We start from the raw sequence: 14,056 nt of genomic DNA, 5'->3' as shown, positions 1-14,056 counted from the left end.
GAGAAGACTGAAGTTTTCCGCTTTGGGGCTCCCTGGGTACTCACTCCAATTTACACACATTTACACCAAGCCACCTCTAAGGGGAGGTTATATTCTCTGCAAGGAGGCTAAGAAACAGGGAAAAAATTCAGGGGACTGCAATGCAGAGGCTGGGTCCCAAGTGACCAGCCAATTGGAGCCTTTTGACATTGGGGTCTTGTTTTGGCTTTCATAGCAGAGCAGGTTGCTAACTGGAGCCTAGAGGTGGTGGGTCTAACCTTGCAGGAAAGGTTCCAAAACCTTTTGTGAGGAGTTAAAAATAATCTCCCTCCATTTTCAAAGGAAGCCTACCCAGAAGGAAAGACTGGATTTTTAAAGCCATGGGGTGAGATCAGAGATCCAGGTTTTTTTCAGTACAACCTCGACAGAGAGAGTTTGGCCACACTTTAGCCAAAGGCAGAGGAAGATCCACAAATCCCTAATTTTTAAGGCAGTTCTAAAATGGAACCCGTTGGTCATTTCATTCTCCCGTATCAGTAATTGGATGGTTTAATCCACAATGCTCTAAAGCATCAGACCAGGGAGGGGGTCCTTTGAGAAGCAACTCATTCCTTCCTCCTCCCTTTCACATACATACATACATACATACATACACACACACACACACACACACACACACACACACACAAACACACCCTCTGGGAAATAGTAGAAGCATAAACCAAAGGTGTGGGGGGAGAGAATGGTAATTTGAGGGTCTGAAGGAAACTGTATTTCTGAATATAACAGGATGTATGCTCAAAAACGCAGGGTAGAATTAGAGGCCACCACCAGAGGCCACAGAAAGGAATGGCTCATTTTCATTGTTGATCAGGGCATCTAACCCTTAGCCTATCATTACTTGAGCCTATCGTTAAAAAGTACAGGTGTGAGACTGGCCTGAATTCATTTCCTCAACTGGGGCGCACAGGAGTGATTACCTCATTGGGCCTGAGATCCGCATTCCCACTAGACCTGGATGTACGATGTCGAGGTCTACGCCATCTCTCTGGCTCCCCCCACATCCATAGAACACAATGTAATGCCACATGCCCAAGCGGCGATGGTTGAATATATCACACAAAGTGACACTGAGGAGAGCAATGCTCTCCATTCTGCTCAATGGACCTTGCCATAACACCTATTTCACACCTTGGATCCATCCATCATCACCATGAAAAAAAAAAGGCACGGCCAAAGTGTAGTGGCTGGGCTAACCGATTCTATTCTTGGGACTGCCCAGAGGAAATTGGAAGAAAACAAGGGAGGACCCTGAGATGTGAACCATGCACTTCGAACATCATGCACAATCTGACTCACTGGCACCCCAATAAATATAGTTTTCTATGTGGCTGACAGTCTGTCTTTACTGATCTGATGCCTCTGGTTGCAACTCTTTGGACAAAGCCAGAAGTGTTCAGTTAATTTACTCTCTTGTCATACATGCCCCCCCCCCAACTCCCCTCCCCAAACAAAAATAACACTGTCACGTACCATCTGCTCCATCTCTTATTCCAGTCAGGTACCTAGCTGGTACAGTGCCTGGAGCACCAGGCCTGGAGTCAGAAAGACCTGAATTCAAATCTAGCCTTAGACACTTACTAGCTGTGTGACTCTGAGCAAGTCACCAAAACGTGTTTGCTTTTGTTTCCCCAACAGTAAAATGGAGATCACAACAGGATCTACCCAAAAGAGGATAAATAAGAAAATATCTGTAAAGCAGCTAGCACAGTGCCCAGCCAATACTAAGTGCTATATAAATTTTAGCTGTTTTTATTATTATTCTCATTCCACATTTAGCAACTAGAAGCAACATCTGAAGCCCTGGAATAGCCACTTTGATGTCTTTTTGCTTTTGCCAGTCTACAAAGGACTCATTTCACATTGTTTACATTAATCTGGGATCATTTAGGGGTTTTAAAGTGAAATTTAAAGTTATTTCACCATTTCTCACCTCAATCAATGGAAGAAGCTTTTTGAACCTAGGAAGCATTTGAGGTGTCTTGCTCTCTAGATGGAAAATGATGCCATTAGCTAATACCGCTCTTCAATAGATGCTGTGTGTGAATGACAAAATAAAATTGCTGGGCTAAGATGAGAGTCTAATTAAAAGGTTCGTGTTCCCAAAATCAATGGAAAAAAATATGAATAAAGGCACAAAAGAGAGTCCCTTTTTATTCAGCTGGAAGTCCTCTGAAATTGATATAAGTCCAACCTCCCTTCAATTTGGCTCTAGCTACAAAAGCCTGAAAGTGTAATATGATTCACAGTATCATTCAAAGTGTGTGTGGGGGTGCCCTTTGATGGAATAACGTTCAGAGCGTCCACTGTTTCCAGCCAGGCCACGCTGCATAGTCCAACGGCCTAGGGTGGACATTGCTGGTCATACCACCCTCATCTCCATCCCAACCAATAGGATTCAAGGTCAACATGACACACATCCCTTTCTCATCTGTCTGTCTCTTGTCTCAGTCTGTCCCTCTGTCTCTGTCTCTCTCCAATTTTGGACAAATCACTGGCTGGACCAAGTGGAACTTCTATGAATAAAGGGGACCTCATGTTGCCAGAGCACATACCCCAAAATAAATCATATGTTTGCTTCCTCTCTGGTTTTTAAATTTTTAAATCTGAGCTCTCACAGAAAAGAATAATTTTGATGATGATGAGTAGGTTACAGATCTACTGATACCACTGCCACAGAGCTTTTTTGTCTCCAATATTATTTTTAAAGGCAAGTAGATGTACTACAAATCTATGGAAAGTTTAGATGGATATTTTTTCTCCTCATTAGAAGAAAGAAAATTACCTTTGTCAAGAGTAAACAAAGACCAAATCCCAAGAAATTAAAAATTTACTCTAAAATCAGACCCACAACCTTGGGGTGGCTCCAAAAGTAAAGGGAAAATGAATTTTTTCATCTCTAGGTAAAACCTAAAGTCTGGGTGATCTACAATTAATCCCCCTTTTGATCCCGTAAGGATCTTTGTTGTCTTTTATTTACACTTCTCTCTAGGCAACAGGCAACAAATGTTTATTTAGAGAGTTGTTGTGATGTAGTCATGTCAGTCCTGTCTGACTCTTCGTGACCCCTTTTGGGGTTTTCTTGGCAAAGACACTAGAGTGGTTTGCCATTTCCTTCTCCAGCTCATTTTACAGATGAGGAAACTGAGGCAAACAAGGTGAAGTGACTTGCCCAAGGTAACACAGCTAGGAAGTGTCTGAGGCCGAAATGGAACTCAGGAAGATGAGTTTTCTTGACTCTGGTCCAGGCCCTCCATGCACTGCTGCCCCTTTAGAGCTTATGCCAAAAATTCTGCTCCCACCCTCAGTATACCAAAAATTCTGCCAAGTGCTGGGGGTAGAATGCAAATATATGCAGTCAGTCAGTATTGATGAAGCCTGTGCAATGGGCCAAGCACTGAGAATACAAAGAAAGATAAAAGACAATCCCTGTTCTCAAGGAGCTTACAATCTAAATAGGAATCAAAAGACAATTCTTGTCTTCACGGAAATTACATGCTCACAGATACAAAATCTCCACATTTTTGTCATCAACAGCATTAATCCATGACTATCTGGGGACTTACTGCTGATGACTTTGAAGAAGGGGGACACATACCCAGAATTACTTGGAAGTCATTCTCGCTGCTGCAGCAGCATCACCCTCAAGCCACTTCTGGTGATCTTTAGCCCAAGTTCAGACGCTCACCCTCAGCGGAGGGTGGAGCTAAAGACCCACCAATTCTCTGGGTGGCTTGGTTTTTTCCTGGCCTTGGACCGACTAAGGGAACCCAAATTTGCTGTTGGGGTGGGGGAAAGATGGTAAAGCATGTGACGGGTTAAAATAATACAAGAGCCTCTTTTTTTCCACTGTGTTGTGATCCATAAAAATCACCCTGAGCTTTCTCTTTCCTCCTCTGCCTAGGAAGCCAATTGCTCTGATTGCGATGATATGAGCTTGCTAAGATGGCTTGCCCTTGCTTGTGAGGCAAATGGAACATGCTAATAGAACTTATCGCATTACCCGATGCAAAAGTGCCATAGCTCATTACTTTAAGATAAAAGGATATCATTGCAGACGGCAAGCAGAATTGACTTTCTGAGGCCTGACTCGATGATGATTTAATCAGTTACTCTCTTTCACTTTCAATCCTGGTGCCTGTCGGTTTCACAGGTGCCGTTAAATGAGACACTCAGAAAGTGAGCGGAGGGAAAGAAATTGCTGTCATTACTTCTCAAGAAAGGAGGTATGCAAATTTTCGACAGAAAGATTGCGTTCATAATGGGCCGGGTAAAATATAAGGATCAGGCTTGACAGGTGGGGGCAAGCCATTTGGATGTCCTCAGAGCGAAGGCACCGTCCCCATTTGGAAATTGAGAGGTGATGGGGAAAGGCAGGGGCCGCTGTGAATGGCTCGGCCGTGTGGGACACCGACGGTCTTTGAACACCCTGGCTAGACTTGGACCGGGAGATGTTTGTTGAGGAGGTCAAGGTGAGGACAGGGTTTAGGGAGTGGGGAGTGAGGGGTGAGGGGCGAGGCAGCTGGGAGCCAATCCAGAGGCCATCCTTTTACAGACGAGGCCCATAGACACGAATGCTTTGTCCAAAGCATCAGAGGAAGGGCATGAAGCCAGGCCCTACGATTTTAGAACAGTGATCTTTCTGAGGATTTTCTGAGAGCTGAGTAAACAGTCAGTGCAACTCCATGAACAAAGAAAATCCCAACCAGCATGGATTAGGCACCTGCTAAGGACCAGCTAGATATTGAGGATACGATTTTCAAAAAAATCACTTTATTAAAGTGACTCTATTCTACAAGTGCTTAGTGCAGTGCCTGGCATCCAGCAAACACTTAATAAATGCTTGATGATTATCATGATGAAATTTAGAGGAAACAATGTATATACAAATAAACAAATACAAAATATATACCATCTACATAGTCAGTCTTTAGGGAAAAGTATTTTTACTATTATTATTGTTACTTCTTTCAACCCTTGACCCTCCATCCAGACACAAAGCCTTGGCACAGTAATGGCACAAGGTGGTTGGTATGTGATGGCCTGTTAAATAAAGAATTTGTTCATTCATTTGTTAAACCTAGCTGATGCTTGAGGCCTTCGGTCTTCTCTCAGATCTGTTTTGAGTGGAGACCCTCAGAGGGCTCTCATCTTCCACATCCTAGTGAAAGAATGGAACAGGAAGTTTTACAAAAAGAAATATAAAAAGAAAAAAGAAGCCTGGTTGGATTCAACTTTGAGAAGGCAGAATGAGTCTTACTGGATTAAATGGTTGGGTTGGTAAGGTTCGAAATGTGATTATGCTTCATTTTCCTTCTATAGGTTATTCTATTTCCATTAAAAACATTTTTTAAGTAGGTAAGGTGTTTTTGTAAAAAGAAGATATCCTAGAACATCTTGGAATATTAGGGTAGGAAAGAGGTCTTAGGGATCATCCCATTCCAATAACCTTATAGTATAGTTGAAGACACTGAGATATAAACAGTGGAAATGACCAGCCTAAGATGAACAGCTACCAGTCAAGGAAGGCAGCCTAGTGGCTTGACTGCTGGACTTAAGAGTCAGGAAGACCTGAGTTTGGATCCTTTCTTGGGCATTCATGGGCTATGTGATGCTGGGTAAGGTTTTTTTTTAAACCTCTTTCAGTCTCAGTTATATCTTTGAATGGATCTATTTTTGAAACTTAGCTTCTACATTTGTTAAATAAAGGGAAATGACTTGTAGGCCACACCTGGTTCTAAATCTGGGATTCTGATGTCAGAAATTAATATTGTTAGGCATTATGAAATGCTCACTGTCAAAGGAGAAAATGGTGATGGGTCACCATTTTCTTGAAGAAATCGGTAAATGGCTGAGAATCTGATTGTCACCAGTAACCACTATGATACTTTTCAGGAGGTTCTATGCTATGTAGTGCCAATACAACGAAAAAATAATATAATTTTTTTATGTGATGATGCTCATGTTCTATTGCTGGGGCAATTCTGGGCATCAGAAACAGCAGGATGTGAAACAGAGGTTTTTAGTGGGAAAAGAACCAAAGCCAAACATGTGGAGATTATATTGTCCAACTTTTTGTGTAGCTGTATCAATTCTATCCAACTGGGCTGGAAGCTCTTTGGCATAAGGACCAATTCGTTGATTAAAATCAAATGAGGGTCTTGGGTGAATAAGAGTCACGGCTTGTTCGAACCCGTAGGAGTGTTGGTTGTAATCTTTTCATGTGTATCCTTCTTCTTCCCAAGAAGACTCCAAGGTCACTGAACACAAAGACTGATTGGTTAATTACAATCCAAAGGAGCAAAGTGGGAGAGCATTTTGGAATTCCGTCATCATCTTCCTCATTATCATCATTTTCTTCTCCTTTTCCTTCCTTTCCTCTTCCTCCTCCTCTTCCTCTTCTTCCTCATTTGCCTCTTCCTGATAAAACCAAAGTGCAGGCAGCAAGCAAACAACAGACTTAGGGGTAAGATAAGCCAGTCTACCACGCAGCGGTGAGTCAGAGGAGGGGGAGGAAGTGGAAAAGGGATAAATCTGACCAATTCCAGTGTTGCAACAAATTCTGTCCATGTAAACCACTTCTTAAGTGGGTCAGTGAGCCAGACAAAGCTCCAACGTCTCACGATCCCATTTGTGTGGGGCAGCAGCCTCCTTCTCTTGCCAACTGGCCGGCCACAGGGGCTTCAATTCCGTCTTCTATTGCCTTCTTTTCCAACAGCTTTGGAATGATCTGAATCCATTTCTTGCCAAGTTACCCATCAGAAACCCTAAGATAGACACTGAGATAAAGTATCTATAGGGAATCCTATGATTAAAATACTAGAGGAAAAAAAGTTCAAGAAAATGAGTCTAAGTCACTCAAATAATCAGGTTCTAATAAGTAAAAATCAGGAAGGGGGGTGGGGAATGATGATTATCAGCATCAAAGTAATCACTGGAGGGAAAAATAAAGTCACATTCTCAGTCATCTAAAGATCTGCCCAAGGAAATGTTGACCCCCTCACCATTATCACCCCATTCTTGTATCTCAGTGGAGAATGCTGACAGGTCATGGTAAACTTGGAGACTGTTCAGCCAAAGGCAACTGAGAGTCTGAAACAGTAACCTTAACTTGTGAATTACTTATTCTCCAAAATAGAACCAGCTACACTACTGATTGATCATCTCTTATCCTTGTTTCATTAAAAACAAAAAAACTCCCAGTGAAGAAAAAACAAATTAGTTTGGAAGCCTTCATGTATCACATATACTATATCTTGCTTCTGTCTCCTAGATGCTGGATATAGCATTTTTTTGGTATGCAAATTTCATTCATTCATAACACAACTATGATCTCACTGATATAGGGAAAATACATGCAACCCCAACCCTTACAAATAAACAACAACCATCAAAACAAAACAAAAAATGTCTTCCATCACTGCAGATGAGTATCTGCCCAGGCAATTATAGTCTTAGAAAATTGTGTGGAGGGTTGAAATGTTAAATGGCTGGGCTAGGGTCACATAGACAGCATGATTCAGAAACAACTTGAATCAAGGTGCTCCTGAAACTAAGGCTAGCACTCTATCTACTATACCAAGGTCCTTACCTTTTATTTTATTTTTTTGGAGGGGGGTGGGCATCATGGGCCCCTTTGGCAATCTGATGCCCTTCTTAGAATAATGTTTTTAAATGCATTAAATAACATAAATACAATTATAAAAGAAAAATATTTTTCTTATTCAAGTTCACAGATACCCTGAAATCTATCCATGGTTCCCTCAGGGGTTTGTGAATCCCAGATTAAGAATCTATACACTACATGAGGCTGCTACTCTTGCAAAAATAATCATGGCACAATGCAACTTTGGAATCACTCTGCAGACTGGTAAATAAGCATGGAACTTGGATGACATGTCGACGGCTATCCATTCAACATCCAGGCATGTGATGTTCTGAGGTCCTTGGAATACATGTGAAGAAATATGAATAATTTGTTGGCTCATGAATACATTAAAGAAATATTTGGGGAGCATTTACTATGTGTAAAGCACTGAGAAAATCTGTACCATATAATCTGAGGTCTAAGCCAGGGGTCAGTAAACTATGCCTCAGGGGCCAAATCAGCCTGCCTCCTGCTTTTTTATGGTCCTAGCTAAGAACGCTTTTTACATTTTAAAAAACAACAAAATTTATTTTAAAATGTAAAAAATAATCTTAGTTGGCAGTTATATAAAAGCAGGCCAGATTTGGTCCATAGGCCATAGTTTGCCAACCCCTAGTGTAGGCCAATGCAGGTTTATCCCACAGCTATCATTCACTTGTGCTCTGAACCCATAATTGATGAAACAACATTACAGAGACAAGTTAGTCCAAAGCTAAAATACGACAATTTGCATCCCAAGAGATGGGTTGAATGATATTCTGATGGGATTTCAGATCATTAATGTGGGTGCTGGTTACAATAGATTCAAGTTATTTCAAAACAACATTGGTTAGCACAATGGTAGATGGTCTCTAGACCAAGAAGGAGAGAAGCATATCTTCCTGGAGGCTAGAAGGTTTGGGTATTAATTCAAAGGCCATGTGGGTCTGGGAACGTGCTATACTGAGAAGGTAGTATATACAGAATGGATCTGAGGTATGCCAATGGAGAAATTTTATGGCATAAAGGATAGAGTATAAACTTGGAAATCAGGAAAAGCTTGGCATAAATCTTACTGGTTGTGTGACCCTGGGCAAGTAATTTAATCTCTCAGTATACCAGTTAACCTTTATAGGCAAGAATTAGCAGCACTGGTGTCTTTATTGACAGAAAGAATTTCCTCATTGAGAATTCTATATACCTATGAAATCACAACTCCAGTTCAAATAGAATTCTGTCCTTCCTCCCTATCTGCCTGCACCAAAAAGAAATCCATTTGTGTTGATAGATAGGAAAGATAGACACCTTAAAAGTATAAATATCTGTTAATTTGTATATCCAAACGAACCTAAAACAATTTCCAAGTTTAGTACAATGAGAGTATAGCCTAAGAAAATGCTATAATAAACTCACTGGGAAATTATTTTTTTTAAAAAAGTAAAACCAGTGGAAATGGAAAAAAAGGAACTTCACAGTCTTCAAACTTTTCTTTTTCCCCTCTTACAAATTCAAACCAGCTAAGGCAATCAAGATTGAACAGTAGGGGAAAAGAACGGTGCTCCCTGAGGCCCCAGGCTTTAATAATGCACCATCAACTTCTCAACATGGGGGTTTTTCAGTAGCAAGGTACTAAATGAAAGACAATTCTACAGGCAACGTAAACATGACCAGAGACAACCTGATGTATTGGTGTTATAAGGATCCAAATAATGCTTAAACACCTAACCTTGCCTTTACAATGGACTGTAGCTTGGGTTATTGATCTTGCTTAATGAACTGGGGATCTGCCTTCCTCCTCTCTTCTCTTTTCACAAATGGTCAGACTCATAATCAGGATGTTAAAATAACTGCTACTTATTAATGGCCTTTATGTTTCTCATTGACTTCAGAACTCAATCATCTCTGGTCTACCTGAAGGAGGGAAAGAGTTCTATAAATTGGTTACAAGTAAATACAAATTACCCAGATGTAGCACCCATCAGTTGGCCTCTCTTGGATTTCCTGTTTTGACATACTACACGCAGCAATTTTGTCTCCACCATCTCTTATTAGAAAATGGATGTATTATTTTTTCCCCCTGAATGCTGCAATTACAATAATTGAATTTAAAACGGGGATTGAGTTTCTCTGTTTGGAGGAAAGGAATCATTGTGTATTTCTGATTAAAATCAAGGGCCCTGAAAAGAGATTGTACAAATTCTGGATTCAGTATCCCTGAGTGACTCCTAGGCAGGCCAGAAAAGCAGTTAGTAAGAGAAGAGAAAATTAAAATGCAGGGGAACACACTGCCTTGGCAGCCAGCTCTGTCTTTGGACTCATTTGCTTTGTCTCCTGGCCTTCAGTCACCAACACCCTGGTGACACAGGCAATCAGAACACTGCCATATTGTCACATTTTAAATGGCAGCGGTGCAGGAGTTTCCCACTGTGTCAAAAATTAAGAGTTAAAATGTAGGAAAAAACAAACACCTCTTTGTGTTCAAAACGCCCATCCACTCAGAGACCTCTAGTGTTTCTGGTAGGCTTTTATTCCACCAAGAGAGATCTCTCTCCACTGCAGGACTGAGGAATCTATCGAGTTTCTAAACTATCCTGCTTTTTCTGAGCTCTTCTGACATGGAGAGCAGAAAGCCAAGGAGTTGGAAGGGCCACTAAGATTAAGAAGAGGCCCTCACTTAATAAGAATCATACAATCACAGTTTTAGAAGTAAATCAGACCTTCCGGGTCATTGAATTCAGTCCCTTTCATTTTATGGACTTGAGGATGTGACACGCCCTCAGACACACAGTACGCTAGTATCACAGTGGGACTTCCTGACTCCTCCTACGGTCTAGCTGGGGAAGACAGCATCAGGAGAGATACCTGAGATGCAAAAGGAAAGCAGATGAGCAGACACTGTGGGCAAAATGCACCTAACATAGGAAGGAAGGCTCATTTTTACCTGTGAGAGATCAAAGGAGGCGCCAAGGAGGATGTGGATCTTGAGGGATGGGTGATAAATGCTGTTCAGTTCCACTACACAGAAGGAGAAGTTAAGGCGAGGTCAGGAGTCTAAAGACGTGGAGTGGAAAGGGACTCCCAGCCTTATTTAGCCCACTCTCCTCTTTTTGTCCATGATGAAACTGAGGCCTAAAGAGAGTCAGTTACTTGCCTGAGGCCCTAAGTGGCAGGACTAGGATTCAATCTTGGGTCAGCCCACCACAAATCCAACTTTTTTTTTTTAATAACCCGACTATCTCTGACTTTCTTTTCCCTCTGGGTCTTCCGAGTCACATGGCCTTTGAGGCCCCTTTCAACTTAGAATCTATGATCCTATGGTCTCTCTGGCCCTTTACATAGGAATAATTGAATGGATTTTAGATTTCTCATAGTACAGTAGTATTCCATCACAACTTATTTAGCCATTCCCCAATTGATGGGCATTTGCAGGGCTTGGAAGAGTTGGGATAAAGAACTCAGGAAAAAAGAGGATTGTTTAGAATAGGTTCCAATCCTATTTCATTTCTCTGGCCACAGTTTCTCCTTCATGTAAAATAAGAGGGTTGGGGTGGATAATCTCTGAGGTCCCTTTCAACTGTAAATCTATGATCCCCAATAAAAATGTTTTTTTAAAATGGTAGGGAAGAGTCTTTGCATACCTCTTCCCTCCTTCAAGGACTGAGTCATGTACAATATTTCTCCTTCTTTTAAAACCCATACTACCTGAGATAAGGTTTCTGACTTAACTAAGCCCTAAGGATGTTCTTGCATTATTTGGTGCTCCCTACAATAATTTTTTAAAAAGCAATTTACTAAATAAATGGAAATTTTTCCTCATTCCTTTCTTGGCTTGCTTATTAAAAACGGACTTTCCATCCCATCAGGTAGGTTGGCAAAGTTAACATTCAGAGCCCCATGGGGCTTCAAGACTGTTACTGTCACTTTTCTGGCAAGGAACAGTCCCTTTTACTTGGTTCTCCTTTCTCCTTAAGCTTTATTATGTGTTTGAGTAATCAATAAAAGGTTCTATGGCAAGGGGTTTATTTTACCCCATAAATCCGAGGAGGCGAGAAGGATATGAAGACATCAGTATTGATGGGCTGTGCTGCTCTGTAACTCTGCGAGGGGGAAATACAAGCAACAGATTTAAATCTAAGAGGCCAGCACAGTAGCAGCAGTACCAGGCTGGATGGCAGCAATCATAAACCCACTCGGCAAGATCTATGGCAAATTCAGCTGGAAATCCAAATGATAAACCAATGGCATTCTCATAGCAAGAGCAGGAGGGGAAAAAAAGAAAGCACTGAGAGAGGTGGCAGATTACCCCCATAAGAATGATAGACACACTTGAAATCACTCTCAGAAATCCACAATTACAACACAAATAGATAGGAAAAGGTGGTCAGCCAAAGGCAAATATTCATCAAAGTCCTACAGGAAAAAAAGGGCAGAGATCATGAAATTTAGTGTTGGATGAGAGCTTGGTGACTGTCTCGTTCAATTCATACTGAAAAGTGAACTCCTCATTGCCACATTCCTAAAAAAGGAATCTAGTCTTTGTTTGAAGACCTCCAATCGTAGGCAGCTGGGTGGAGCAGTTCTGGACTGGGGAGTCAGGAAGACTCGAGTTCAAATCCTTCTGGGCTAGTCATTTAATCAACATTAGCTTATGTTTCATTACACAGAATCCTAATTCATAGTACTTCGGTGAGGATCTAATGACTGGATAACTCAAAATCAAACAATCAACATTTGTTAAGCCCTTACTGTATACCTAGCAAGGTGCTAGGCATCAGGAGATACAAAAACATAAGAGCCACACCCTTCATACTTAGGAAAGAGAGATCGAAGGATCATTGATGCTGAGCTGGAAGGGACCTCAAAGGCCATGTGATTGGGAAGACCCCCGGCGGTAGGATGACCCACCTAAAACCCCGGATTGCCTTGCACAGGTCAAACAGATATAGTGCTCAGTATAGCGTCTGCCCCATTGTAGATGTCCAAAAACCATTTTGTGAATGAACCAACAAATAAGGGAAAGGCTAAAAGTTACAAAGTAGATGCCAATCTGCATTAGTGGAGGTGGTTTTGTTACCAGGCATTCCCTACCTCAATGAACTCACAGATCTGGTACTAAATGATGTGGGTTTATGTGCATATACATATGTATGTATATGTATGCACATATATGTGTGTGTGTATATATATATATATATATACACTATTGTGCATATAGTGCATATAGATATCTATTATATAGTCATATCTGTATGGTATATATACTATATACAGCATATTTATAAGTCTATGCAACATGTATATACACACACCTAAACACATGTACTTAACTGTGCCCATGTACTTATTTGTGTAAGTTACTTGAGGGCAAGGCCTCTTTTTTCTTTTCATTTTTGTACTTATATCCCTAGAACCTATCTACCATAATGCCTGGCAAACAGTGGATGCCTAATAAATGCATGTAGAGTAACTATGTGTACACCAGTGTGTAATCTGTCCAATAGAATGTAAGTGCCATAAAGGCAGAGATGATTTTGTGGACTCTGCATCCCCAACTATTACATGGTAGCTGGTATACAGTAGGCAAATAAAAAAAAATGCTTGTTGAATTACTGACTGAGTGACTGAAGAGTCAAAAAAATTCTATCAAAGCTGCCTGCGTCCCAAGTGGGTACCTGCCACCCCAACTCCAGGCTGAAAAATCACCTCCTCCCTAGCAGAGGGTAAAGCTAATGGGAAAGGCAGCCTGCTTGGCTCCTTTTGGAGAAAATAGTTCTCTCCAGCACTGCTGAACCCTCCACTCCTCTGTGCCTTGGAAAGAGGACATGTAAGTAACAGTTTGCAAGCTGCCAGGAGCGTGGGTTTCACAGCACACATTGCAAACGCTCACGCCTGTCACCGCAAGGTGACAACAACACTCTCCATGTCTCCCTCCCTCCTTCCCTCTCTCTCCCCTCCTAGATCTTAAAGGGTTACGCCTGCAAATTGCCTCGCTGTGCTTCTGGGACAGCATGAAGGATGACTGCCATTGCCGCGGTCAGCGATGACAGCGCCAATTTGATGTGCTGCCATCAAGGGCCTTCTAAGAGCTGAGCGCCCTGATGGTTTTGTGATGCGAATAGTCACATTGCAAAATGGTTTTCCTCTCCCGCTGCCTCTGCCTCCATCTGCTGCTGGGCTAAGGCACAGCCGGTTGCCTGCCTGTCACAGCATGTATTAAAATTAGCTGGGGAGGAGGCACTCAGTTGTGCTAATTACATTTTAATCATTGGAAATGTGTTGGCAAATCAAGCCTTGATTGCCATCTCTGAGTCTGTCTCCTCCAGCAGAGTGGAGGGGCTGTCTGCATTAGCCAAGGCCTGCTGGGTCTTCTCCTTTCACAGAAGATAGAAT

At 41.7% G+C, this 14,056-nt stretch overlaps 1 protein-coding gene across 2 annotated transcripts in view; it reads right to left on the bottom strand.

Moving 5' to 3' along the window:
• The window catches only part of AUTS2 (activator of transcription and developmental regulator AUTS2), a 1,199,563-nt gene that overhangs the window by 363,068 nt on the left and 822,439 nt on the right, over positions 1–14,056 (bottom strand). The window lies entirely within an intron of this gene.

This window comes from Trichosurus vulpecula, chromosome 7 (assembly GCF_011100635.1).
Source record: "Trichosurus vulpecula isolate mTriVul1 chromosome 7, mTriVul1.pri, whole genome shotgun sequence".
Taxonomy (NCBI): Eukaryota; Metazoa; Chordata; class Mammalia; order Diprotodontia; family Phalangeridae; genus Trichosurus; species Trichosurus vulpecula.
This window is presented reverse-complemented; position numbering and strand designations above follow the sequence as displayed.